Below are 26,986 nucleotides of genomic sequence, written 5' to 3' on the forward strand. Positions count from 1 at the left end.
AGGGAGTAAGACAGAGAGAGCTAGAGGGAGCAAGACAGAGAGAGAGGGGGCTAGAGGGAGTAAGAGAGAGAGAGGGAGCTAGAGGGAGTAAGAGAGAGGGGGCTAGAGGAAGTAAGAGAGAGAGCGGGAGCTAGAGGGAGTAAGAGAGAGAGTGGGAGCTAGAGAGAGTAAGACAGAGAGAGGGAGCTAGAGGGAGTAAGACAGAGAGAGAGGGAGCAAGAGGGAGTAAGACAGAGAGAGAGGGAGCTAGAAGGAGTAAGAGAGGGAGAGAGGGAGCTAGAGGGAGCAAGACAGAGAGAGGGAGCTAGAGGGAGTAAGACAGAGAGAGAGGGAGTAAGGCAGAGAGAGAGGGAGCTAGAGGGAGTAAGACAGAGAGAGAGGGAGACAGAGGGAGCTAGAGGGAGTACGACAGAGAGAGGGAGCTAGACAGAGAGAGGGAGCTAGAGGGAGTAAGACAGTACCTAGCACCGTACATTTCCGACAGAGGTGGTCCATGCGGTAAGTCGTGAGGGGGTGACACCATGAGTTACCCGCACCGGGTGACACCAACCCCAGTGACGCCAGTGGGACAGGCAACTCGTTATGTTATGGTGTTCTGACCGTTAAGGGAAGCAAACTACAATTGGAGTATCTTGGACATGCATGGAACAGAATAGAACTGTTATTAATGCGCACCCCATGAAGTGTGGTAAATGACCCTTTGGCCTTGCAGATGCCTGAGAGGTTTTTTATAACCATTGATACTGGCTTCCAAAGAAGGAAAGCTACTAATTAAAATATACTTGTCTGGCCTGAATGCCTGGTGTGTCACGACCCCACTATTAAAAGTAGTGCTTTTAAGTTAATAAGAGCAGCTGTATTCGCGCCTCCTTTGACTGGATCAAGTGTCTCCTACATTTGAACTGGCAAAGGAGACAAAGTGGTTTTTATTGTTGTTTGTAATAAATCAAATTTTGACAAGAGTGGCCAGCAACTCCACAGTAAGTGGCATTCTACTTCTGTAAATACCCTTTGACAGACCTCACGCCTCCGAAATGTGGTGAGTGACTCCTTAATCTTCAAAACATTTTTTTTTAAACTTTATTTTCCAATTTTGCAAAAAGAAAGGACATGCAATAAAAATACGACATAATGATATGATGTGACATTCGTGGAAAGTCTAAAAAACATATCAAACTTAACAAAAATACGTAACATGTTGACAGAAAGCAATGCGATACATGAGTACTGACAAAAACCAATGTGATACACACAAGGAATAAAACAATCTTGTGACATGGCTGAAAACAATATATACTATCGGGGACAAATACAAAAAACTATACAAACATGTTATAAACCATTCCCCCACATCACATCTCTGGCGTCTGTAGGGATCTATCCCACGCCGGTAGGGGTAATGCCGGCCTGTACCTGAGAATTATGCGCTAACTGGCGCCAGGAGATGTAATTCCTGAATGGGCCCCAAATGTCGATTGGCCTGGAAGAGTTGGGAAGTAAAGTACTAAATTCCTCACAATTCACATTACAGAACGCTAGGCTTTTTAACCAGGAGCGGAGCGTAGGGGCGCGTTTACTGCCCCATAGCAATGCAATGTCCCATTTGGCCAAAAGGAAGCCAAGTGCAGCTAACCTGCGAACCTTCTTAGGAAAGTTCACCGCATAACCCAGTAGTGCAATCTCGGGGGTAGGAAGGAGAAGCATGGACAGTATATCTCCCAGGGTGGAGTGGACTTCCAGCCAATACTGGTGTATTTTAGGGCAGGTCCAGGTTAAATGCGCAAAATCAGCAAAGGGGGCCAAACATTTCCGACAGTGGTGTGGCCTGGAATTGTCTGTGTGCGTGGGGCGGAGTGAAATACATCCGGCGAAGGAATTTAAACTGAAGCAACTTATGTCGACTGTTCAAAGAGACGTCAGTCGTGGCTCTGCAGCAGTACTCCCACTGATCATCTGAGAGCGGTCCACCCAAGTCCGCCTCCCAGGTAGCCCGAAGCCTTGAGTCATCTATGGGTTTAAGCGTCCCACACTGTTTATATAATTTGGAAATCAGGTGTGCACCATCTGGGTTCTGAATCAGCAAGGTAAGGGGAGGGGTCTCAACCGGGGCCAAAGGGAAGGAAGGAAATCCGGCTCTCAAAGCAGAGTGCATCCGGGTAAGTATGAATGTGTCCATAAAGGAGCATTCACTAAATTGAGCCTCCTCAGTCAGTGAGAATACATGCCCATCCGGGAACAAGTCTCAGAGGGTACGTATGTTGAACTTCGCCAAAGTGCGCTCGACCAAAGTTTCCCCGGTGATCGAGAGAAGGGAGGCGTTAGGCAAGGGAATACAAAAGATCTAATCTCAAATGTCTACGCAGTCTGATCCAAGCCCAACACGTGGTGGAGTCTGTTTGGATGTCTCGAGGGTCCCGAGGGAAGCCGGTGGGAAGGAGCGTAAGAAGCTGTCTCGGGAGAACCAGATCTGCCTCTGGCTTCAAATACGGGATGCGCGCGTCCGGATGGAACCAGGCGTATGCGTAGCAACACTGCGCGACTAAATAATACAAATAAAAATCTGGAACACCGAGCCCCCCTCTGTTCGGTGGCAAAGTCAAGATCTTCCAACTGACACGGGGTGTCTTATACCCCCAGATCAAGCGTATCAGAATAGAGCGGAGCTGCGTGAAAAAGACCTTTGTTAGGGGAACTGGAATGTTATTAAAATAATACAAAAAGCAGGGCAAAACTACCATTTTAATGATAGCGATTCTACCTGCCATGGACAGAGGTAATCGGAGCCACCTTGTGACCTGTGATTCTAAGGCACTAATAGCAGAGCCATAATTAAGGTGGATTACCGAGGTGATGTCAAGATGAATGTGGACACCAAGATATTTAATTGAGTCATCGCACCATTCCAGCGGAAACTCGCACTGCCAAGGCGTGGTACCGGCTGTAAGTGGGAAAATGACCGATTTGTGCCAATTAAAATGGAGCCCGGAAAAATTGCCGAATCATATGATTTCCCAAATCAACGGGGACAGATTGTTTTGAGGCATGCGGACATACAGCACCGTGTCGTCTGCGTACATTGAAAGCAACAGGGGACCAGTGCGAAATTGCAGACCGCGCTGTAGATGTTTTTCCTGAAATTGCCGAGCTAAAGGATCCATGGCTAAGATAAAGAGGAGAGGGGACAGAGGGCAGCCCTGTCTAGTGCCGCGCGACGAAGGAAAAGGGTCAGACAAAGTGCCGTTAAGACGCAACCGGGCCGCGGGTTTAGTGTATAATAGGGTAACAGTGGCGATGAAACACTCCGGCATGCCCATACGACGCATGACTGAAAGAAAAAAGGGCCACTCGAGGGAGTCCAATGCTTTCTCCGTGTCAAGTAAAATTGCGGCGGCAGGAGTGGAAGGGTCAATATCGTGCAACACGGTAAATAATGTCCGGAGATTGAGAGAGGTGGACCTGTGGGGAACAAAGCCCGACAGGGGAGATGATAAATTCCATCACTAGTGATAATCTAATGGCAATAACTTTGGCCAAAATCTTATAGTCCAAATTCAACAGGGACAGCGGTCTGTACGAGCCACACAGCATAGGATCTTTTCCGGGTTGGGGCAATAAAATGATCACCTCTTCTCGAAATGTCGGGGGGAGGATACCTACTTCAAGGGCCTCGGCATAGACCTCAACTAAGCGTGGCACCAATATGTCCTTATAGGCTTTATAAAAGTCCGCCGAAAAGCTGTCAAGTCCTGGGGCAGAGGACGCGCGCAAGGCATCAATCGCCTCTACGATGCTGTCAAAAGTGATGGGGGTCTGAAGAAACTCCTGCTCTAAATAAACCAGAGCCACCTCGGACAAATAGGCCTCCTGGTGGCTGGGGTCCCCGGAGAGGCGAGAAGAGTAAAGGGATTTATAATAAGTGAGAAATAACTCGCCGATCTCAGGGGTGGAGTGGATGGGGGAGCCATCAGGTCCTGTCATAGAGATGATATATGTGGGGCCCCTGGGAGGGCGTAACGTGTTGGCCAATAGGCGTCCCGGGCACTCACCCTCCCCGTACCGTCGTGCTACGCAGTGTTTATTGAGGAACGATAGTTCCCTATCAGCACCGTCCCTAAACTCAACACACAATTCCAGCCGTCAGGCAGTAAGAGATTGAGAGGGAGAGGTAAGCATTTCGCGGTCCGCTGTAGCAATATCCTTCTCGATCCGGTCCAAAGTGGAGCGCAGATCGCGAAGTACTCTGGCATGTTTCGAGATACAGACTCCTCTCATATAAGCTTTGAAACCTTCCCATAAAACTGCCCACGTGTCAACAGAACCAGTGTTTAGGTCAACATAATCTTCGATGGCTTGTCTGACTTCCTCTCTAAAAACGGGGTCCATCAAGGCACGGCCGGGGAAGCGCCACTGCCGCTCAAAACCACCTGCGCGGGGAATAAACAACTGAAGGATCACATGGGAGTGATCGGAAAGAGTGCAGGGGAGAGTCAGGATTGCTCCCTTCCAGCCCGCAACCCCGGGGGAGACCAGCCAATAATCAATTCTGGTCCAGGCATTGTGGAACCCAGAGAAGTGATTGAAAGCAGGATGGTGTGCGTGCAGATGGGACTCCACGTCCACCAAGGCGTACTGTGCGCAAATCTCCCGAAGTGCCAGTCGGGCATGGGGCTTGGAGTCAGGTGAAGAAGCAATACTGTCCCTAGAGTGGTCCGAAAGGAGGTTAAAGTCCCCACCCAGGATCAGAAGCAGTGTCTACAGAGAGGAGGCGGGTTAATAGGGAATGAAAAAAAGAAGGAGAATCAGTGTTCAGGCCATATACGCATACAAGGGTAACCCTATGTCCCATCAGCAGACCAGTAACTATCAAGAACCGGCCAACGGGGTCCTGATGCGTGGTACAATGTGCAAACTGAACTCTTTAGTGTACAAATATGGCATCACCCCGCGAATACGTGCTATAGTTAGAAAAGAACCTGTGTGGGCCCCGCCCAGAAGCCATCAAAGTAACATCCGTGCCTGACAAGTGGGTCTCCTGCATAAAGAAGATATCCGTTTTGTGTCTGGCTACATAATTCAAAACCTGTCTGCGTTTCCTATTATTATTCAGACCATGCACATTCCATGTTAATAGCGAAAGCCCGGAAGGACCGGGCACATTTCCTAACTGTACCATTTATACCGCAACAAAAAAAGGAGGACAATATAAAAATGCATCACATCACATAAGTCAAACTTCATCTTCTGCAAATTGGAATAACCATCATTAAACAAAACATAAACCCCCCACCACCCTCCACCCAACCTCTCACTCCCCAAGAAGAGGCAAACCCAAACATAGCAACCCAAAAAACAAACCATGGAGGTATTCACCATGGGGCATGGCAATGCCACGCCAGTCGGGCAAAGCAGCAACCAGACATCATAATAAGCGGAAAACATGAAAAACTGCGAAAGAGCCAATGTCAATAGGACACCACAAAGGAGCATAACAAAAAAACGAACTGCACTTAGCCAGTCCCTGGTGGGGAGAAGAGGTCCACGCTGGACTGTGACGCCTGCCGTGGTGGAGAAGCAGAACTAGACCCACCCGCCGCCCCGTTCTTATTGTTCTTGAAGTCGCAAAATAATTCCTGTACTGCATTCGGAGTGTCGAAGATCCTTGGCCTGCCATCAATGTCCACTTTGAGACGAGCCGGATAGGGCATGCCGTAGCGGAGCCCCAGATTTCTAAGCATTGCCTTGACACTCTGATACTTGCGCCTGGCCTCCTGCACCATGACGGTGAAATCTGGAATGAAAGAGAGTCTGTTCCGCTGCCACTGGACCTCACCCATCTCGCGAGCCGTGCGTAGGGCAGTGTCCCTATCTCGAAAGGTCATGAGCCTGGCGACGATCGTGGCCCTGGACCTTCGCGCTCATGTCGGAAAGTTTCTTATCCAGGTCGTCGAACCGGGCATCCAGAGCCTTAAAGCCCGCTCTCATTTCGGTCAGCATGGCAGCAGCCAGGGAGGCCGAGCCGGTCTTGTCCTGAGGGGGCACAGCCTCTGCGGCCGAGTCCGTCGTGGCATCAGATGCAGCACCAGGCGTCTTATCAAATTGGAGCTTGGGCTGCCTAAGGTCTTTCTTAACCATTGCAGCGAACACGGAGATCGAGAATACTGAGGAAATAAACTAGTAGTTAAACCACTGAGCGGGCCACGTGTGGTGAGACAAGAAGGTGCAGCAAGGCTAGGCGGGTGCGCAAAGCTACGATCCCAGAGACTGGGCAGGGAAGTCTGCATGTGCAGTGTTGCAGGCACAGTGAAAGCCCCGATTTAATCCAGGCAACCAGGAGGGCAGCAAACCAAGAGGAGAAGGATAGCCACCAGGAATGAGCAGCAGGATGTCGGGACCGGGACAGCACCCAGAGGCAGGAGCAGCAGCAGCGTCAATATGGCAGGACAACCAGGCGGGGGTCAAACAGCAACCAGTTGCGGCAGGATGTGGTCAGCGGTCCCGGATTGCAGGAGGGCCATGGAAACTGCAAACAGCCAGGCAGGCCAAGATGTCAATGCTGGCGCAGCAAGCCTGAACAGCCGTGTGTTGGGGAGACCAGGCAGCCACCAACCAAGCCCGGTGACCAGGACCACAGGTGCACCCCAGAGGGGCCCCAAACCGGAGATGAGGGGGGCCAGAGAAGGCCTACAGCAAGGCCGGCAACGGAGCACCCCCAAGGCGCCAAGGGGGGGGGAACCCAACCGCCCACCGTCACAAGCCCACCACATGTGCCTGAGCCCCACCCTATCCCCCGGATCGCCTCCCCACCGGCCGGCACCCAGGACCGGCACACTCCCCTACTCGAGGCCCCGGCTTTGCGCAGCGCGGCAGGCCCAATGGGCCAAGAACCGCTCTAGCAGCGGGGGCCGGGCAGGGGAGAGGCGGTCAAGGAGCGGGACGCGGGAGCAGATCCCAGGGCAGGCGGAAACGGGCAAAGCGGTCAGGCGAGGGGCAGCAAGGGGCGCGGACTCACCCCGTCCTAGGCGGCACCACAGTCGAGGGTAGCAGGCCAAAGCTGGAGCTCGATGTCATCGGGCGGCAGCGGCGTCTCCAGCGGGGCCCCAAGGTTCAGATAGGCATCGCGTACTGTCGCGGAGGTCACCGGCCACAGGAGGACGGTGCAGGCATGGAGAGAGGCACTCTCACATCGGGATCGGAACTGCTGCAATCGCCCGACCGGCGGAGCTCTAGTCGGATGCGGCCATCTTGGTCGCCTCCGTAGCCACGCCCCCTTAATCGTAGAAACATTCACAGAGACTTTGTAATTACTGTTACCGGCTCTATAGGACAAGGATTCATTGCTTTAGCTATGTTTATCTGCTGCTCTGTGTATTCTATGTGATAAGACCTTACTATTAACCACAATACTTGACTCTGTCAAGAGAGTAGGACAGCCGACTGAGTTTACATCTTCTTGGATTATACTTCGTGATTCCTACATTCCTAAAACTGTCTGAAGAGGCTCCATTGCTGATATATTGCTGATACGCTGAAACAGTGTTGGAGTCTGACTATCTTTAGCTTCTGCGCGTTTCTCTTTGGTGCTGAAAGTACTTGCGCGACAATTTTTATACAGAAGTATACAGTGATGCCTTCTGGTAAAACGTCTGGTAAATCCACAAAGCAACTTTCATACTCTGAAGTCCTAAATCAAGGTCGTTCCACTTCAGATACTAACCTCCCAGCCCAAAAATCATCTAATTCCCTGATGTCTACCAAACCAGACCCCACCATAGAAAAAATACTTCAAGAAATCAATGCAATCGGACGTCGCTTAGAAGGAATGGAGGCATCCATAACAACCCTTGCTATTAAAACAAAATCAATATGTGTAGCCATCGCCGAATTCCAAGGAAATCTAGATGGACTTACTGAACGTATCGCTGCAGTTGAAAACCGCATTAACAACTTCCCGGATCGTGACCAAGAGCTTCTCTTCCTCAGAAGTAAGATGATAGGTTTGGAAGATAGAAATCGTCGTAACAATGTGCGCTTCTTTGGATTTCCAGAGGTATTGGAAGGATATGATGCCAAGTCCTTTCTCATAGCAACCCTCCCAAAAATGACAGGACTCACTTTTAATCCACCGTTGGAGATGCAAAGAGCACATTGTATTGGTCCTTTTAAGAGTGGGAAAAGTTTACATCCACGTACACTTATTGTTTGCTTTCTAAGACATGAACAGGTTCATCAATTAATTAAGGCAGCTCGAATACATGGTCCATACCAATTTGAGGGTTATCAAATTTGAATGACAGCAGATATCTCAAAAGAAAAAAATGATCGCCAAAAAGCCTTTCTTTCTTTTAGACTCCGCTTCTGTCAGTTGGACATCAAATATGGCCTCCTTGAACCAGCACATCTACAGATTACAACGGATGGCATCTGCAAAGACTTCTTTAATCCAGAGGATCTTCATATTTTTCTTGACACTCCTTCCTCAAAGTATGGAATGCAACACGCCTATACCTGAACTTCAATCTACACTTTTTACCCTGAAATCTAAGAAAACCTCTGATGAATCCTATCACTATCCAAATAGATCTCAAAACAGAGGAAGAGATGCAGATCGACATATTTGCTCTTTTGCAGATCGAGCTCAAGCCCTACAAGCAGTAACTACTATTACACAGGAAAGAGACAGAGATAAGTCACGTTCCCCCTTAAAATCTTGTCCATCATCTGAAGAAGTTACCTGAACTAAAGCCCATCATTTGTTTTGATTACCACTCTAAGGCAGTAAGAAGTAATTTACTTCACTATTTGCTGACACTGTGATCTGATGTAACAGTCACTTACTTTGATATATATTGAAACTTCGTTTTGATGAATATTTCGATATTTATTCATTATAGTATACATTGTTTAGAGGGTTACATCCATTATATTCTATAATATATTGTCTTAGACTATATCCCATATTATGCTATATTATATTATATTTCTTCTCCTAAATCTTCTCTCCACCCCCTTCTTTCCTTTTTACTAATGTATGAATATATTAAAATCCAACTATCTCATAGTGTTATAATAATATGTATGTTATGAATTTTAGGAATTATTTAAAAAAAAAAAACTTGGTAAGTATAAATATTTAGTTTTAAAGCCATAAAAATGTTCTCCTCTCCCTCTCTTTACTCTATAAAGTTCTACTGACATATATATCCTACACATTTAAGGATTACAGTTCTTTTATCCTTACGTCTCTTCCTTTTCTCCTTTTCTTCATTATCATATAGTATTTATGTTATGATCTAATATAAGATGTTTAATACTGATGTTCTCTTCTCTTCACATTTCTTTTCTTTTATTCTTTTATTCGTCGACTTTCCATTTCACTGCTTCTACCTATCTAATATTATCTGGTTGTATTAAAATGTATTTAAACATTTATGAACAAGATTTAATTGTTCGAATATAAAAAAATTGCATTATTTACATCACTCAACTTCATCATCACATTATTTAAACTTTATTATATTTAATATTAATATGATACTATGTAAATTTCATATATGTAATTTATACATGTATCACTCTGTTTTTCCCTTCTTTCCTCTCTATCATTATTTATATTACACTCTTCTTCTATTCCGTCTCTTAAATCTTTTCTTCCCTCCTTTATCTCCTTGCATTTCCACATAATAGGATTTAAATTATTTTGTAATTTTACAATGTTATAATTTCAATGTTATGGATTTTATATATAATATAGACTAAGACAATAAATATAAGTTAAAGTGCAAAAATACTCATTCTCTTTATTACTTTCTGGAATTCCATAAATATGTATAGTACACACATCTGACTCTAACTCTCTCTCCTTCCTGCTTTTCTTCTTCCTCTATCAATTTTTCATTGCATCACTTATTATGTTACTTTGATGTTTCAATATTTACTTAACTGAATATGGTAACATCTTATCATATTACTATGCCATTATTGTATTATATTACTCAATGTAAATGTCCTATTACTTAAATATGTTCTTATCCAATAATTATTACCATTACCATACCATTCACGATTTTGCATTTACAATTTCTATACGTTCATCTCTTTACTTTCCTTCTTCTCTTTCTTTCTTCCTCTTTTATCATATTGTAATTTCTTTTATGTCTATCTCTATTTATACAATGCTATATATATATTGCTATCTGAGGAGGGTGTTCTCTGAATTTTGATTTCCTGTTTCATTATTTAATCTTAAAGTTGTGATAAGAATCTATTTATAATTTTCCAATATGGCAACCAAGTTGAAATATTATGAATTTAGAGTTAGTATTTATAAGTATTAAATCCTAAACTTTAAACTTTTCCCTTCTCTCTTAAACAAAAATTGCAAGTTATATTATTATTGATTCATCTATTTATTTCCTACACTGTTTACATATAAGATAATACAATTTTGATCTGTTTCTGACTAGATGAGTTAACAATCTTTCCAGTGAATATTTTTTAATACTGTTATATTTTATCTGGTTTACCTTATTATGTCATTCATATGTCTTATATCTTATTTTCTCCTGTACTGTATTCTCAGGATACTTGTCTCCTTTTCTTTCTTCATTTCGACCTCTAATTTCCAAAAATATGTTGGAATGCGATTTATATTATTTTGTATGTGTCTTCCTTACTAGTCATGGTCCCATCGGATGGGGCTCCCCTGGCGTGAGTAGCCCACAATCCTAGACTCGCAGCTAAAAGATCTATTTTGATGAACTGTGTTAATTCTACACAGTACAGTACATTAATCTCCTTTTCTTCTTTTATATTTATTCTTTCCTATGTTTTCTTATTACTGGTCCTATTTTTTTCTCCTCCTCTTTCTTGATTGTTCCTGCATAACCACACATTGTTGTCTTTCTGGTGAGCCAGAGTACCTCTTTTCTATCTATCCTTTCCTCCTTATATTCTTTCTAATCTCCTATTCTCCTAACTTCGGCAAGGATATTGTGTACTGTATTATTATTTTTCCTATTGACATTGCTTTAGCATGACGAGCACCCATCCTTTATGTACCATTACATGAATTGTCCATGGTCTTACCCATTACATTAAAAGGAAAAGGGTGCTTTCTTATCTCCAATCCAAGGACGTAGATGTGGCCTTGCTACAAGAAACCCATCTAGATACGCTAGAATCTGTTAAAACTATGCAGAGATTGGGTGGGGAACGTCATTCATAGTAGTATTCAAAAGGGTGAATCCAACGCTGGCCCTTTTCGCAAATGTGGAGTTCAAATCCTTATTCGCAAATCACTCCCAGTCAGGCTCTCCAAAACATGGTTGAATTCTGATGGACGTTATACGCTTGCTAAATTGAGTATTGGAGATGCTACCATTTGTGTGGGATCAGTCTACATTCCGACAGGAACCAAACAATCATTCTCCCTCCAGTTGAACCGTCTATTAACAGAAACAGATGCCACACAGTACCTCATTGGCGGGGATTGGAATCTGGCTTGAGACCCAATTCTAGACAAAACAGGCCCATTTGACAAGGGGAATCCTGCAGATAGATATCTATTAGATGATGTAATATCGGATATTGGATTAGTCGACCACTGGCGTCTTAGTCATCCAACAGACACAGAATACACCTTCTTCTCTCCCACCCATGGCACATTCTCTTGCTTGGACTTTTTTCTGACATACGAGACCTCAAGATTTTGTCAATTAATTCACCTCTTTCTACCAATCTCTCTATACCCCAGGTGCTCAGATAGATCTGAATAAGATGTCTACTTTTCTTACAAAGGTGCATCTTCCCCGTCTCTCTGATGATGGTAGAGCTCTGCTTGAAGGTGAAATTACCAAAGATGAGATTTCCCGAGCCATTGTTAACCTACCTTACCACAAAGCTCCTGGGGAAGATGGATTCTCTGCTGAATTCTATCGATGGGCAGGACACAATGTTATTGATACACTACTTTTTAAAAAATTTTTTAAGTTATTGATACACTACTTGTTGCATTCAAGAAGCATATACTATATCTTCATTGGGTCCTCTATATAACAAAGCACTCATCGATGTACTACCCAAACCTGGTAAAGATCCCCTGCTATGCAGACGTTATCGTCCCATCTCGTTATTAAATTGTGATATTAAAATATTGGCCAGCATCCTAGCGTCCCGCCTTCATAAAGTATTACCTTCCCTGATACATCACACTCAAGTAGGCTTTGTCCCAAGGCATTCCTCTCGGAATCATCTTCATACGTTAACCCATACCCTGTGGTCCGCTAAACACCTTCCAGATGATGCATTAGCTGTTTCACTTGACGCAGATAAAGCGTTTGATCGCATTGAATGGGAGTACCTTTTTACAGTAATGGAATGATTTGGGTTGGCTGATCAATTTATAACCAAGGTACGCTTATTATATGACAACCCATCTGCTCAGGTGAATTGTGGTGGCTTTCTATCTGACATTTTTCCGATTCGGAGAGGAACACGCCAAGGGTGCCCTTTATCCCACCTTCTTTTCCTTTTAGCTATGGAACCATTGGCTGCTACAATTCGTCAAACTGATGAAATCACAGGTATTCCCCTCTCAATCGGGCACTCTAAAATGTACTTATACACAGATGATATCCTATTCACCCTTACAAATCTCCCTCGATATACTCTGTCTCTCCTTCAAATCATCAATGACTTCTCTTCATTTTCAAGTTATAAAATTAATTGGGACAAGAGTGAGGCATTACCCATCTCTGATGGAACTACAAAAGCAGCTAAATAGCTTCCCTTTTCATTGGCAATCTACACACCTAAAATACCTAGGTGTTCTATTCCATAAAAGTTTGGAAGGCATGGTAATAGACAAGTTAGCCCCTCTAATTTCTCCTATGCAGTGTGATTTTGACAAATGGAAGGCTTTAGGCCTTTCTCTTTGGGGTAGAGTCCAAGCTTTTAAAATGGTCACACTTCTGCGTTTCATCTACATCTTGGGCATGCTTTTCTTCCAGATCCCTTTATCCACACTTCGATAAATAGACTCCAAGATTAAAACCTTTATATGGGGTTCGGCTAAGCCTCGTCTTGCCGTGCCAACATTGAAAGCTCACCAACTTTATGGAGGAATCGGCCTCCCATCGATTGAACATTATGCCCTTGCATTACACATATCTCAAATATCTTATTTGTTACCAGGAATCAAAGGTGCTCCACAATGGGTTCACATAGAACGCCACCTTTTATCAATAGATTCAGGCCTTTCTCTTTTGTATGGAAGCGGCAATAGTCGTTCCGACCCCAACAATCCGATTTTATCCGCTATGCATAAATCCTGGCAAAGGGGACATCGTTTACTATATTCAAACCAGCGTATCCACAATAAGGCTCCCTTATGGAATAATTCAGGTATACGTATTAACGGTCGAACTCTATTTTGGCCTTTGTGGCAAACAGCAGGCATTAATTCTCCAGACCAGCTTCTTCATATTGGTGATTTCAAATCATTCTCGCAATTAATGGAGGAATTTAATCTTCCTGCAGAACATTCTTTCAAATACCTTCAACTCCAACAGTGCTTGAAGAAACATTAGGGATTGCCCCCTTGGTCGTTTCAAATCTCACCTATATTATCATATTTAAATACATGGGGGAAACATAAAGGAGTGACTTCTGGCCTTTATAAAACCTTTACGTTTCACCTCTTTTCACAATCCCTCTGACATAATCTTCACCTTAAGTGGCAATCCCGTTTATCGAACTGTTATTCACATAATGAGTAGGAACAGCTATTGGAGAATCTGCAAAAAGGAATCTGTGAAGCAAGGCTTACATTTTTATATTTAAAATACTCCATGATTGGCATTAGTCGCCAGTCAAATTGCATAAAGCTGGCCTACTTTCACATACTAATTGTTGGAGATGCTCCAATTCTGGCTGTGACACAACTCACATTATCTGTGAATGCCCAAGTATACAACCATATTGGAACTGTTTTGGTAACATTTTACATTCCACAAAGCCCTTACATTTGCCACTTACACCTGCCAATATTCTTTTACATGATTTACGTCATTCCACAAAGCTCTCTAAACCACAACACCGTCTTTTCCACACTGCATTGGCTACAGCTAAAATATGTATTCTACGTCATTGGAAATCATCCTCTCCACCCTCACCAGAGGAATGGTTAGTAGCCATGATACAAACGACTTCATATGAACGAACGATCTATAACCTTCAGGATCAAACTGACATATTTCTCCAAACCTGGTCACCTTTCCTAAACACGAAAGCTGATGATATGACTAATTCTTCTGTTCCTCTTACTGCATCCAACCAAGGAGACTAACTCATTGTTCTAAATTTTTGTTTATTATGCCTTTCCTACTATTAATTGCTCTGTTTATTCCACTTTTCCCATATTCTTTTTATTAATAACTTCCCTCTCCTCCTATTTTTCTCTCTCACCTCTCTATACATTGGCTCCAATCCTCCACATTATCCTTCATATTTTATTCGATTCTCCTTTTCTCTTATTTACACTATTTTACTAGTCTCTCCTAAATCTACTTTGTCTTAAACGCTTTGCAAAGTGAGTTTTTTTTCTTCTTTTATCTATGATAACATATTTCTCTATGATTATTTTGATGATCTCATATACAGTCACTGACTCATATTTATATTTGGTTTATTTATATTTAATCAATTAATAATATATGCTATTTCACTTTCTTATTTATGCCATTTACATATTTATTATTTATTATCCTCCTTGCATTCTCCTCCCCTCCCCTTACTTTTTACTTCTTCTTCTCTGCTTTTTCACCATTTCTCTATTTATTTATGTAAATATTTAATTATTTATTCACAATATATCTATTCTATATTCCATATTTATATGCTTTTATTCATCAACAAATGTAATGTATTTATTGTTACTTTTTATCCTTATAGCACCTGTCATCTATTTTTTCACAATTTATTTCTGCCTCCTTATCCTTATTCTTCTAATGCATTTTCATTGTAAACCTCAATAAAAAATGTAACACTCATACTGGGTTCCGCACCAGCTCCGGCATCCCTGAAAATTCAAGGATACAGTAGAAGCTAAAGAGCAGCGCAGTATGGGTGGTATGTGCAGACATGGAATATGGAATTTACTTGCCAGTCTTCCACACATACATCACAGGCCTGCTGTCCAGTTCACTCTGCGCCTTGACTCCCCAGATTCCAAAAAACACAAGTATGAGCACTCCTGTGCACTGAGCAGGAATGCCAAACCCCTGTGACGTACGTGATAAAGCGGTTAGGCACAGACTGTCCGCCGTAACCAAAAAAACTGTGCAGGAGGGTTGGAGAGGGGGGGGGGAGGGTTAGTTTGCACTAAGCAACAACAAGGGTTACGTCACATGATCGTTCTTGCTTGTGTTACAAGGTGCCGATCAGTCTGAAAGGTCCTGCATTGCCTCTTTGATACTGCAACTTGCCCAAAGTCACTGTGGATGTATGCAGGTATGAAAGTGGAAGATAGTGGGAAAAGAAATTCTATTCAAATAGCCACGGTTTCCGAACACACACTGCAACTATGGCAGAAAACAACTTCGGCTATATTACAACTTTTAAACTATGTCTATCACCATACACACTGTGGTACGAGTAGTGCTTTAAAAGAAGGAATTAGGAAGCAAAGAAAGGTTGCAGTACCACCAGCCGCGGTCCGTAGGGGAGTACCTGCCAGGGCAGTGACGTGGGGAGTGGGAGGGGCAGGGTGGGAGTTAGTAATGTATGGATAATGGAGGTTTGCAGGTAAGTGAACATTTAAATAAATCAAACGAATTTCGTTGCGCGCACTGCATCCCCAATTGCAATGCAGTGCGCGCAATGAAATTCGTTTGTTTTATTTAAATGTTTACTTACCTGCAAACCTCCATTATCCATACATTACTAACCCCCACCCTGCCCCACGTCACTGCCCCAGCAGGTACTCCGCTACCGACCGCGGCTGGCAGTTACTAGATGTCCCTGAGGCGTTTCTGAAGGGACCTCTATTAAATGTCCAGTATTTGTGCGAACAATTACCCGAAGGTGTCTAGGCGCTGGGGGCCGTTGGGAAGATTAAGCGAGCTATTGCCCAGAGTCACATGGTGCTGGGCAGACCCCTGCCAGCAGAGCCGGGGATCAAACCGTGATCCCCAGCGTCCAGCCTCAGTCGCCCTGGCCGCTGCGCCACACCTCTCCCATATTAGCCTCATAAGGTACTGTTTCTGTTGCATGCAGTATCAAAGGTGCAATATTTTAATGTTTATATGAAACAGCAGCTTAGACGAAAGTTTTCCCAAAGTGTTTGTGCATCTGCTTGCGGCTCACTCTGCTTTTATGCTTTTCCTGAGTGGAGGAACAGTAAGGATGAGGAAGAAGGATATGGCGCTATGGTCCGAGCAGCCAACTTTAGAACTAAGGAACAAAGGGCTCGAGCCTCAGCATCGCTTCACCATCCTGTGATTCTGGGCAGTATTACTTAATCTTCTGGCTTTAAAAAACAAGCCTTAAGTAGTAAAAGCAGTCTATGTCTGCACTGCAGCAACCTACGCCTTCGCTGTGGCAGCCGCGCTGATTATAATAAATAGATGGTGCCGGCAGAGGGAGAGATGGTGCAGGCAGAGGGAGAGATGGAGCAGGCGGAGGGGAGATGGCTTGGACAAACGGAGAGATGGTGGAGGCAGAGGGGAGATGGTGCAGGCAGAGGGAGAGATGGTGCAGGTGGAGGGGAGATGGAGCAGGCAGAGGGAGAGATGGTGCAGGCAGAGGGGAGATGGTGCAGGCAGAGGGAGAGATGGTGCCCACAGAGGGTGGTGCAGGCGGAGGGGAGACGGTGTGGACAAAGGGAGAGATGGTGCAGGCAGAGGGGAGATGGCGCAGGCAGATGGGAAATGGTGCAGGCAGAGGGTGAGATGGTGCAGGCTGAGGGAGAGATGGTGCAGGCAGGGGATGAGATGGTGCAGGCCGAGGGGAGATGGTGCGGACAGAGGCAGAGATGGTGCAGGCAGAGGGTGAGATGGTGCAGGCTGAGGGAGAGATGGTGCAGGCAGGAGATGAGATGGTGCAGGCCGAGGGGAGATGGTGCGGACAGAGGGAGAGATGGTGCAGGCAGAGGGGACATGGTGCAGGCAGAGGGTGAGTTGGTCCATCCGGTAAGTTGTGATGGTGTGACACCATGAGTTACCCGCACCGGGTGACACCAACCCTAGTGACGCCACTGGGCTGCAAGGTAAATACACCACAAGGCTAATGACATTTTCACATTCTTTCCGAGCTCCGCTCTGTGCAGGTTGGCTTGGCTATGCTGCTGCTTGGAATGTATGACATTACAACGCATGCTTTTACATCGGATGCTTTTACAACGCGGTTTTTACAATGCATACCATTACAACGCACAGTGCTTTTAGGCGCTAGATAGTGAATTGTTTAATTTACTATTCCAACTCCAGTCCCCGTGGATAGTAGGGAAGGTGTTGGATAGTACATTAAACCTATTCCCTATCCTAGAGCGCCCCCCAGGGCAATGCGTTGTAAGGGTTTGCGTTGTAAAAGTTGCGCTGTAAAGGCACTGCGTGGTAAAAGTTGCGTTGTAAAGGTTGTTTACCTGCTGCTTGCTTTCATTTCTGCACTTATGAATTTGTAATTCGAAACTGATTCATGCAGATTGTATGCACTTAGTTACATTGTGTGCACTAGAGCAATTTATGTATCAAGCCACATAAACGCGTTTGATAACAAGAAAAGTATAGTTGTGCATGTAATGTAAATATGAGAGCAACAGCAGCCGTGATAATAAAGTTCTTTACATTATGGACGTTAATACTGGTCTGCTCTCAGAGTAGCAGCGCGCGTCATTTTTTTGCTTTTATGATAAACAACACTGTGATTTAAAAAAAAAAGTTTCTTGTAGTACCATATCTGAGTAATTAATTCCATGCTAATACTTAACTTTCTTTAACAAGCATGGGCACTTTAGAGATTCACGGCCCGGGGTGTGAGGACAGCTCTAAACCGTGTACGTTTAAAGTAGTTCCGTATGATGCGTTTTCCGCATACTAAGTGGGCACGAAACCTTATGTTTGGAAAAATTGAGTTTTTGAAATGACCTAATGATGTTAACATTTTGCAAGACTTCATTTAATCCATGCGAGTGAATCATCGACTTCGTCATGGGGTAGACTAGGTTTTTGACCCTACCGCAATTTCAGAGGCCCTGCAGGCTCCGTAAAATGCAAGAGAAAACAAGCATTGGCATACCAATAGGTCTCACCTATGGGACCTTATAAGTTTTTAGCCATGCAACAGTTGATGTTGTTGTACCAAGGATATTGTACTGCATAACTAAATACTTATAAGGTTCCAAAGGCGAGACCTATTGGCTATGCCAATGCTTGTTCTTGTTGAATAGACTTCTTTTCCCTCATACACTTCTCTGATTCCTCCAGAACTTTTGCAATAATAATAGCTTCTTATAAATTAGGGTCACTAGCAGCCCACAACCTCTCTTGTACCTTCTTGCTGTCTGTAGCACTGGACTAGTAATTGATCCCTGATCATCTCTTCTTGCATTGGCCCAAATTGGCAGTTCGTTGACAACTCCCTTAACCTGGACCCAAATTCATCAATCGATTCATTCGCCCTTTGTGGTTGTGTGTAACGCTGTCTCCTGAGAATAAAGCTTCTACTTCAAGTAAAAGGACTCTGCTTCGGTTTGTTTACCACAGTTTCCAAGATCTCTGGATGCCCAGCACACCTATTAGGGCCCATCCTAAGGCTAGATGTGATTTTGAGCTATTCTGGCTTGTTTTCTTTGTTGAATTCTACTTAACATCTCTTCCCAACTTTTGCTTTTTGTAAGATTGTATTGTTTCAGTAAACAGTCCAGAAAAAAATGAAACCATACAGCTCAAAGCATCAGTATAGTCTTCTGTACAGCATCATGTATATGACAGACAGTGACATGGTACGTTTCTAAACAGCACATTAAAGCTTATCATCTGGACAAACATCAATTCACTGGGTGCTCCAACAAATATATTGTAAGGGGAGTCCATATGTCCTTCGGCCTTGATGCCATAGGCTGTTCCTCTGAATAAATTGCTAAGGTATCCCTGCAATATGCCAAATCTTTCAACCATCACTTACATTTTGGAACATTACGCTGACCCCAGGGCACAGCCACCTGCATTTTAGCCAATAGGAGCGCAACTGCCACAAACCGGAGATCCTGAGATTTTAGCTTCATAACTAAACCCAGCAAACATACCTGGATAGTACCGTCAACTGAGTCTACTGTCATCAAGCACAGGTCACACACCACCCTTCACCAAAACCTCAACATTTCTGCACAACTCTACACAAGATGCACAAAGTCTGCATCTTGTTCCCCACATGTCTGACATTGTGCGTCTTCACACAGCCCATATCTATACAGTCTGGTAGGTGTATAGTACATTTGCTGCAGATATTTAAAATGTATATGTCGTAAAGTGCCATGTCTGAAAGGACTACCGCCAACGACTACATAGGAAAGGGGACAGGTCGGAGCACATGCTCACCTGGTTGCTGAAGAGGGAACGCCCTGCCCCTAATATACTAACTCTCAGGGCACCTGATGGTAAGATGGTCGTGGGCCAGTCGCTGTGGTAGAGCTGGTGCAAGCTTATCTTGCCAGTATATATACTGCCCCAACACAAGAGTTGGATTCGGTGGCTGCTGACTTCCTAACACAGGTTACACTGCTACATTTCACGATGGTGCAGGCAGAGGGATTGGGTGAGGGTATAATGCTTGATGACCTGAAAGTGGCACCCTGCGAGCTGGCTAGGGGGAAATACCTGGGTCCCAACGGGCTCTAGGTAGAATAATACCAGGCACACGCTGCTACTCGGCTCCTGGCATTGTTGGAAACCCACTTTGAAACACGTCAAGGGCGAACTGCCGCTGCATATGTGGGAAGCATTAATACTTAAGCTTCCTAAGCCGAGTAGGGACCCTGAGGATCCAGGATCATACAGACCTTTATCCATGCTGAACATAGATGTGAAATTGCTCTCAAAGATATTGGCTTTACAGCTGGGTAGAATTATTACACATCTGGTGGTGAACATCCCAATCAGAATGTACCCTCCCTCCCGGCCAGGGTTAGTTCTAACCGCCGGTTTTTGTAAATATTTCCCACAGCTCTAGCATTGATTGCACAAATATTTGAACAAGTGGGACACACTCTTCTCAATCATGTGGCCTCAATCACTGGTAAGAGCATTGCCTCATAGGTATCCATGACAATTGTGCACGGTATGGGCCACCTATTTTAATTAGGTATTCTATTCACAGATGAAGATGCCCACCATGATTTAATGGTTTTTGAAGAACCCATGCCCTGCTAGTGTTTTGCGGGTAAGCAAACTATCCTTTTTAGCTTAATTTTACCTCTAACTATTTAGTGCAACACCCTGACCCCCTTCTCATTTTGTAGGTTGTGATACGACTAACGCAACTTTATAAGGTTGCCCCACCCAGTCCTAAAGAAGACCCGCAAGGCCAAGGTCTCGAACTACCCTCGTAGGCCCAAGTCGGGTCGAAACATCGACGCCCACATATTTAGCCTGGATCACAAGCCCCGAATTTTCATGTGCCACACTCAGATATATTCTGTGTACTTGTGAATTGTGTATAAAAGGATCTTGATTTTCTCTACGTGGCCAGGCCAGAGGAGATGGAGAACTGTGAATCAGTCTAGTAACTAAATGTTTTTAAACATTTCTCTTTATTTTTTAAATTTCCTTTTTTCACCATTACGCACCAGAGCACCCCTTTTTTCTATTTTGCACGTTCCCTTGGAGCAACCTTTCCAATACACTTCCTACTTGATAAAGTAATTAATATACTGATCACCTTATGACATTGAATACATTCTGGGTGAGAAAAAATAATTTTGTTTGATTGCACTATTTCAGTTAAAAATTACTGGATTTAATACTGTGAGCTAAAACATGATGCATGCTCAGAAAATTGTCTTTGAATTACAGATTTAGAATAGATATATAATTTGGAAATCTAGGTCTAGGACCGCTGTTTTATGCATCATAGTTTTGTCCCAGGGCAGGGCTTGTACATGAACCTTAATAGGCTGGCTCGTGATACACAAAACATGGGAGTCTGCCTTTAAGGCCGCCTTGGTCTCATTGGATATAGAAAAGGCCTTTGATACCCTGGTGTGGCTGTACCTCTGGGAGGTCCTGAAGCGTATGGGTTTGGGGACTGAGTATGTGTCGTATGACGGGCTACTTTATACCTTGCCTACAGCGAGGGTGCAATTGGGGTCTGAAGCCTTTGGTATGGAGAGGGGCACTCGACAAGGCTGCCCTGCTGTTGTTCGCGCTCACGATGGAGTCACTTGCGATCTTTCTCAGGCATTGCCTTTCGGGTCCGAATGTTCTAGTAGGTGACAGTCGTCATATTGTCTCAATATACGCTGACAACACGCTGGTATATGTGAAGAACCCAGCGGAGTCCATCCCGCTTCTCATGTAACTACTGGGGCATTTTGGTGCGGCGCCCGAGTTACGAGTAAACTGCTACAAGACTGCGCTTTACACCCTGGCCAGGCTGGTGGGTAAAGAAGTGATGCAACTTCCAGCAACTGGCAATGGCATGGGAAGCGCACAGTTTTAGGTATCTTGGACTTCAGATCACTTACGATAGTGGCCTCCAATATGCCCTGAACATAGGGAAAATGCTGGAGAGCATAGAGTGTTCAATCCGCTTCTGGACCACACTGCCATTGTTGGTCATGAGTAGGGTATCCCTATGCAAAATGGTTTTCCTCCCATGCTACCTCTATTCGAAGCAGAACTCTTTTTGTACACTGCCCTCTGACATGTTTAAGCCAACAGAGAAGTTACTAGTCGATTTGGTATGGGTGGGGAAGAGATGCAGGGTGCGACTTGATATGCTGAAGCTGGATTTGGGTGAGGGCGGACTGGGGCTTCCTGATCTGCACTTGTACTATCTGGCTGGTCTTCTACATTTGGGAAAAAAAGCTTGATGGCGGGGACCACGGGTACTGTTCAGCTTCTCCAATTGCTGATGTTTGGTAGGGATCTGCCGCCGTACACCCCATTTTGCCCTGCCAACGTGGCAAAAGCATGGGACACTGCGATTTGTAGGGTTATAAAGAGAGTGCCTTACAACACGCTTCTCCCACTTCGGTGTCTGTGCCCCTTTTTGCATATCGGTGAAGCCATGAATGTTGAGGACTAGATCACGGGAGCTGTGAGACGGCGGGTGATCTGTATATGAATGGTACTTTCAGGGCCTTGGCAGAGATGGGGACCCATTACGGGGTGGATGACTGACAGGTCTTACAATATGCAAGCATATCAAACTCTGTGCCTGGTATCGGGCACACCTTTCCGGAAGATCCGCAGAGATTTCATGTTCTTGGTGTGATTCTAGACCCGGGCTCCTATAAAGGCATTATCTCCAGATTGAATGTAGCACTGAAGGCAGATAGGACGATGGTCGTGACCAAGAGTCAAGAGGTGTGTCACAGAGTGGTAGTTACCCCACTGTCTGAAGGTGAGTGGCGTGGTGGGCGCAAGCACAGGTTCCCGAGGTGGCAAGCAACGCCTGCTTAAAGTTAGTACACTTTTACTTCCTTTATCAGTCATATCTGACCCGGCCCAACTTCACAGAGCATATCCTGCAAGATCACCGAGCTGCATTAGGTGCGGAAAAACTCATGCAGACTTCTGCAGTGTAGCTTGGTATTGTGCACAGCTTCGGCCACACTGGGGTGACGTACATGGTGAAATGTGTAGGATGACAATGGTGGCAGTGGATATTTGATTTGAATCCATCATTGTCTACTGGGTTTGCTATCCATGCCTCAGAAGGGATGAAAAAAGCGTTATAAATTTGCCCAACTTGGCTTACTATTAGTACATCTCCACATAGCTATCCACTGGAATACCCCGTACCCCTGGCGCTCCCTAAGTGGAAAGCAGACCTGAGAGAGGGGCGTAAGAATGAACATGCAGAGAGGGATATTGAGATGTAGTCGAGCATGCTGGGTGTCCTTGGTGACAACAATGGGCAACAAGATGAGGAGGTGTGAGGTTCTGTAATTCTCGAGTCTGACTCCATTTTGTTCTGTGCCACCATTTTGTGTTGCCCTCACGTAGGCCTGTAAAGGTAACCTGGCGAACGAAGTGGCCTGGCCTTCTTAGTTCATGTATACATTAACTAGGTTTCTTTTTGACTCTGAAATGAACTGTAAGAAACTGACCTCTTCACCTGAAACTGACCTCGCAAAGCCAATTTCCCTGATCGATCTTTTATCAGAGATTGCCAATCAATGTTCAGGACATCGTTAACTTTTTAGTTTCCTTGCACGTACTTATCTTGTTCAGTATCTGTTACTGTTTTTTTTATGTTTCTTCATTACATGGGTTATGCTTTCAATTATAGGTTTGTCCGGCTTGTGGAGATTCAATTTGGGACATTCCTAATAATTAACTTTTGGGTTGGGAAACTGTAAATTGAGTTTTTGCTATGTGATACTTTGTTTGAAAATGTATCTTATTGGCTAGAATTTTGTGCAGTGGGTGTACATTTAGAATGTGAATATTGGGTATAAAAGGAGATGTCTCGCCTGAGTAAAATGAGCAGTCTCCTGAGAATTTACACCGTGATGTATTTCTAGGATCACTGTTACTAGCTGCAGCTAATAAACTTGGTCTCTGACGCCATCCAGAAGTATTCCGTGCCTTTGAATACCAAGACAGGTGAACTCGAAGATCTTAGGCGTGTCCCTGACGCCGCTGGGTTAAACCCCGGTTCTTCAACTGGAGAGTGATGGGAGGGGTGAAGAGGGTGACATGGATGTGACTGGTGAGAGCAAGCAGGAAGGCAGAAAGGACTAACACATCTAGCTTGATAGGACACAGAGTTGGGTGGGGTTAGTCGGTGGCCCTTCCCATAATTATACTCAGGGAGGGGGTGAGTATGGATGGTGGTCTCTTTGTACTGCATATGTGCCACTCTACATGGTACTACGAAATGGGGGTGAGGGGCGAGAATTGTTGTCTTGCCTCTCTTATCCCATATAATGAAGACATATATCAATATATAGAACGCCCCCCTCTACCCCCCCCCCCCGTTCTGCCTGGGACCCACCTACACCCTCCTACCAATGGGCGATGTTATTTTGTATTCTTTATATGAAAAACGGAATAAAAAATTATTTTTTTTAAAGTCGTAAATTGCAGTTGGGGGTAAGCATTTCCATGAGTGTGCAGCAAAATATCCAGTCCTCCCATGTCAGGGGTGTGTCTAGTATCATATTTCATTGTGCCAGCCATGTATCTGAGCACAGTGAACCCTCTACCAGTACAGAATTATACAATTTAGATGCCAAGTTTTTGCATTTTGGGCTAGTAATTAATATCTGCAGTGCATTTAGCGCAGGGGGCTCCTCTGGAAAAGAGGGATAAAGAGCTCTGATGGCTGATCGGAGGCGGTGAGATGTAAAAACAAATAGTAACATCTTATTGATGATAAAGGCCAATTCTTTGGGTTCTATGAATTTCCCATTCAGGTACGAGTCTCCCATTGTCATAATGCCCACCTGTTTGAGGAGCAAAAGGCACCCCTCTTCTTATGTCACTGAGGGAGCCAATGGTGCCCTTGGGGAAGTGTAGGGGCGTATAGAGGTAGCTTGTGCATTTTCGCGCCTCAAGCATGCCATGCCGCTGTAGGGGCAGCTAATTGTGTTTATGTCAGCGCGTGAGGCCTACCTATGAACATTGAGAAGGACATTTCGGAACGTTATGGGGTGTGCATTTTTTGCCTAAACTGCCTGATGAGGTGTGAAGCCCGGGGATTGTTACCAGCAGTGTATGTATTATGTCTGCACACAAAAATAATACAGATATAGATCTGGTGCGCCAAATCTGCCACATTCATATGGCAATGCCATTATCTGCCATGCAAGAGGAGGCTGCTTGCCTGCCCACGCCAGCCGTATTAACTGTGTACAAAACATTTTAAAGAGGCTCTGACTTAGTCTTATAGTCTTATAGGGATATCACAAAATAGGTAGAGGAGAGTGGCAGTATTACTATTTTGATTATTGCCACTCTGTCTGCTAAAGACAACAGCATCCTTATCCATTTATCCACTTGTTCCTCCAATTTTTCTATGGCTGAACAAACATTCTCCTTGACCACCCTCTTGGGCTCATGATGTATCCACACCTCTAGGTATTACACCAGGTCAGTACAATGTAGTGGATAGTCCAAATGGTGAGGTTGTGTGCACGGTGTCAACGGAATTATGTACAATTTATCCCAGGTTACATTAAGACCAGAATGCCTTTCAAACTGAATGCACTCTCTGAGCAGTGGTGGTAGGTGCAGATGGATGTCTTACATAGAGGACGATGTCATCTGCATATAATGACACACCTATTGGACGCTGCAGAAATTCGAGCACCACCTCCACATCCCACTGACGTACCAGGCATGTCAGCGGTTCCAGTGCTATTGTGAAAAGGAGTGGGAAAGTGGGCATCCCTGCCTGATGCCACGATGTATATGCAATTCCGACCATGTGTGCCCGTTAAAGTGAATCCTAGCCTTAGGGTCTGGGTATAACAGTGAAACCCACCTCACAAATGCATCAGGTATGTTCATTTACTCAAGGATAGTGAATATGTATTCCCACTGTATCGAGTCAAAGGCCTTGGCGGCATCAAGTAAAACAGCTGCGGGCCTCCAGCTCTGGGTTCACCTAGTGTTGGCGTTAAGATATCATATGGAGGTTGTGAGCAGTGGATCGCATTGGAACAAACTTGACTGGTCTGGCATTACTATAATTTGGCCATAGCGGTTGAAGGCTGTTAGCAGGGTCTTCACTAGGATTTTTGCATCTACCTTAATGAGTGAGAGGGGTCTGTAGGATTCACATTGCTACAGCTTTTTATCTGGCTTGAAGAAGGTGGCAATCAAGGCCTCAAGCAGAGTTGGGGGGAGAATTTTCATGTTATAAGCTTCCTCATACATTGCACAGAGATGAGGAGCAATCATATCTACATATTCTTTATAGAATTTGCAGGTTACCTAGGGGCTTTCCCATTGGGTAATGTCCTCAGACCTACACGCATGTCCTACAATTCTATAGGCTGTGATAGGTATTTTCATTGCCCTGTCGAGAGCCATGCAAAGGCAATATCCTCTAAATACTAATTTATTCAGGCAGATATTAATGTTGCGTGTGAAGTATATAGGGTCCTTTAAAAAGTCTGTAAATTTCCTCAGAATTCCTGGTGTATCATAATGAATCTCCCCGTTATCATTCGTTATTTTTATCACCAGTCGGGCACCGCGCGGTTTCAGTTTGGCCGACCAATGCACGTCCTGGTCTTCCCCTCTCCCCATAGACTCGTGCCACATATCTGCTCAAGAGATATTTCAGTTCCTTCTCAGATAAATCATGATAGTTGGTGATTTGATCTCTGATGGTATCTAAGGTGTTGGTGCAAGGTTCACGCTTGTACTCCCCTCCCAATTGCCACATTTTATTTTCAAATTTAGAAATCTGCATTGAAATATCTTTTAGTATCCTCGCGTTAGGACCTATACAGCCTCCCCTTATCGTAGCCTTGAAGGCTTCCCAAAGAGTTGTGGTCCCTGATACAGAGTCCTGATTTATAGCAAAGTATTCAAGAATAGTTTTTTGAATTGTCTCTTTGTAAACCGGATCAAGCAAAGAAGTGGTCTTAAACCTCCATGTGAATGGGGGGGATATATGTAGGAACCTCGATCACTAGGTTGACTGGCTTACGATCCAACAGTGTCTATGCGAGATGTTGTATGTCCGTTACCCAGTTACTGATCACCCTAGTTATCTGCCAGCAATCAAGTTGGGACCACATGGCATGTACAGA

General features: G+C 44.5%; 1 protein-coding gene across 1 annotated transcript in view; it reads right to left on the minus strand.

The window, feature by feature from the left end:
* LOC144770228 (peroxisomal acyl-coenzyme A oxidase 1-like) overlaps positions 1 to 26,986 on the minus strand; it is a 274,407-nt gene that overhangs the window by 33,158 nt on the left and 214,263 nt on the right. The window lies entirely within an intron of this gene.

Source organism: Lissotriton helveticus, chromosome 7 (genome assembly GCF_964261635.1).
Source record: "Lissotriton helveticus chromosome 7, aLisHel1.1, whole genome shotgun sequence".
In the NCBI taxonomy this organism is placed as follows: Eukaryota; Metazoa; Chordata; class Amphibia; order Caudata; family Salamandridae; genus Lissotriton; species Lissotriton helveticus.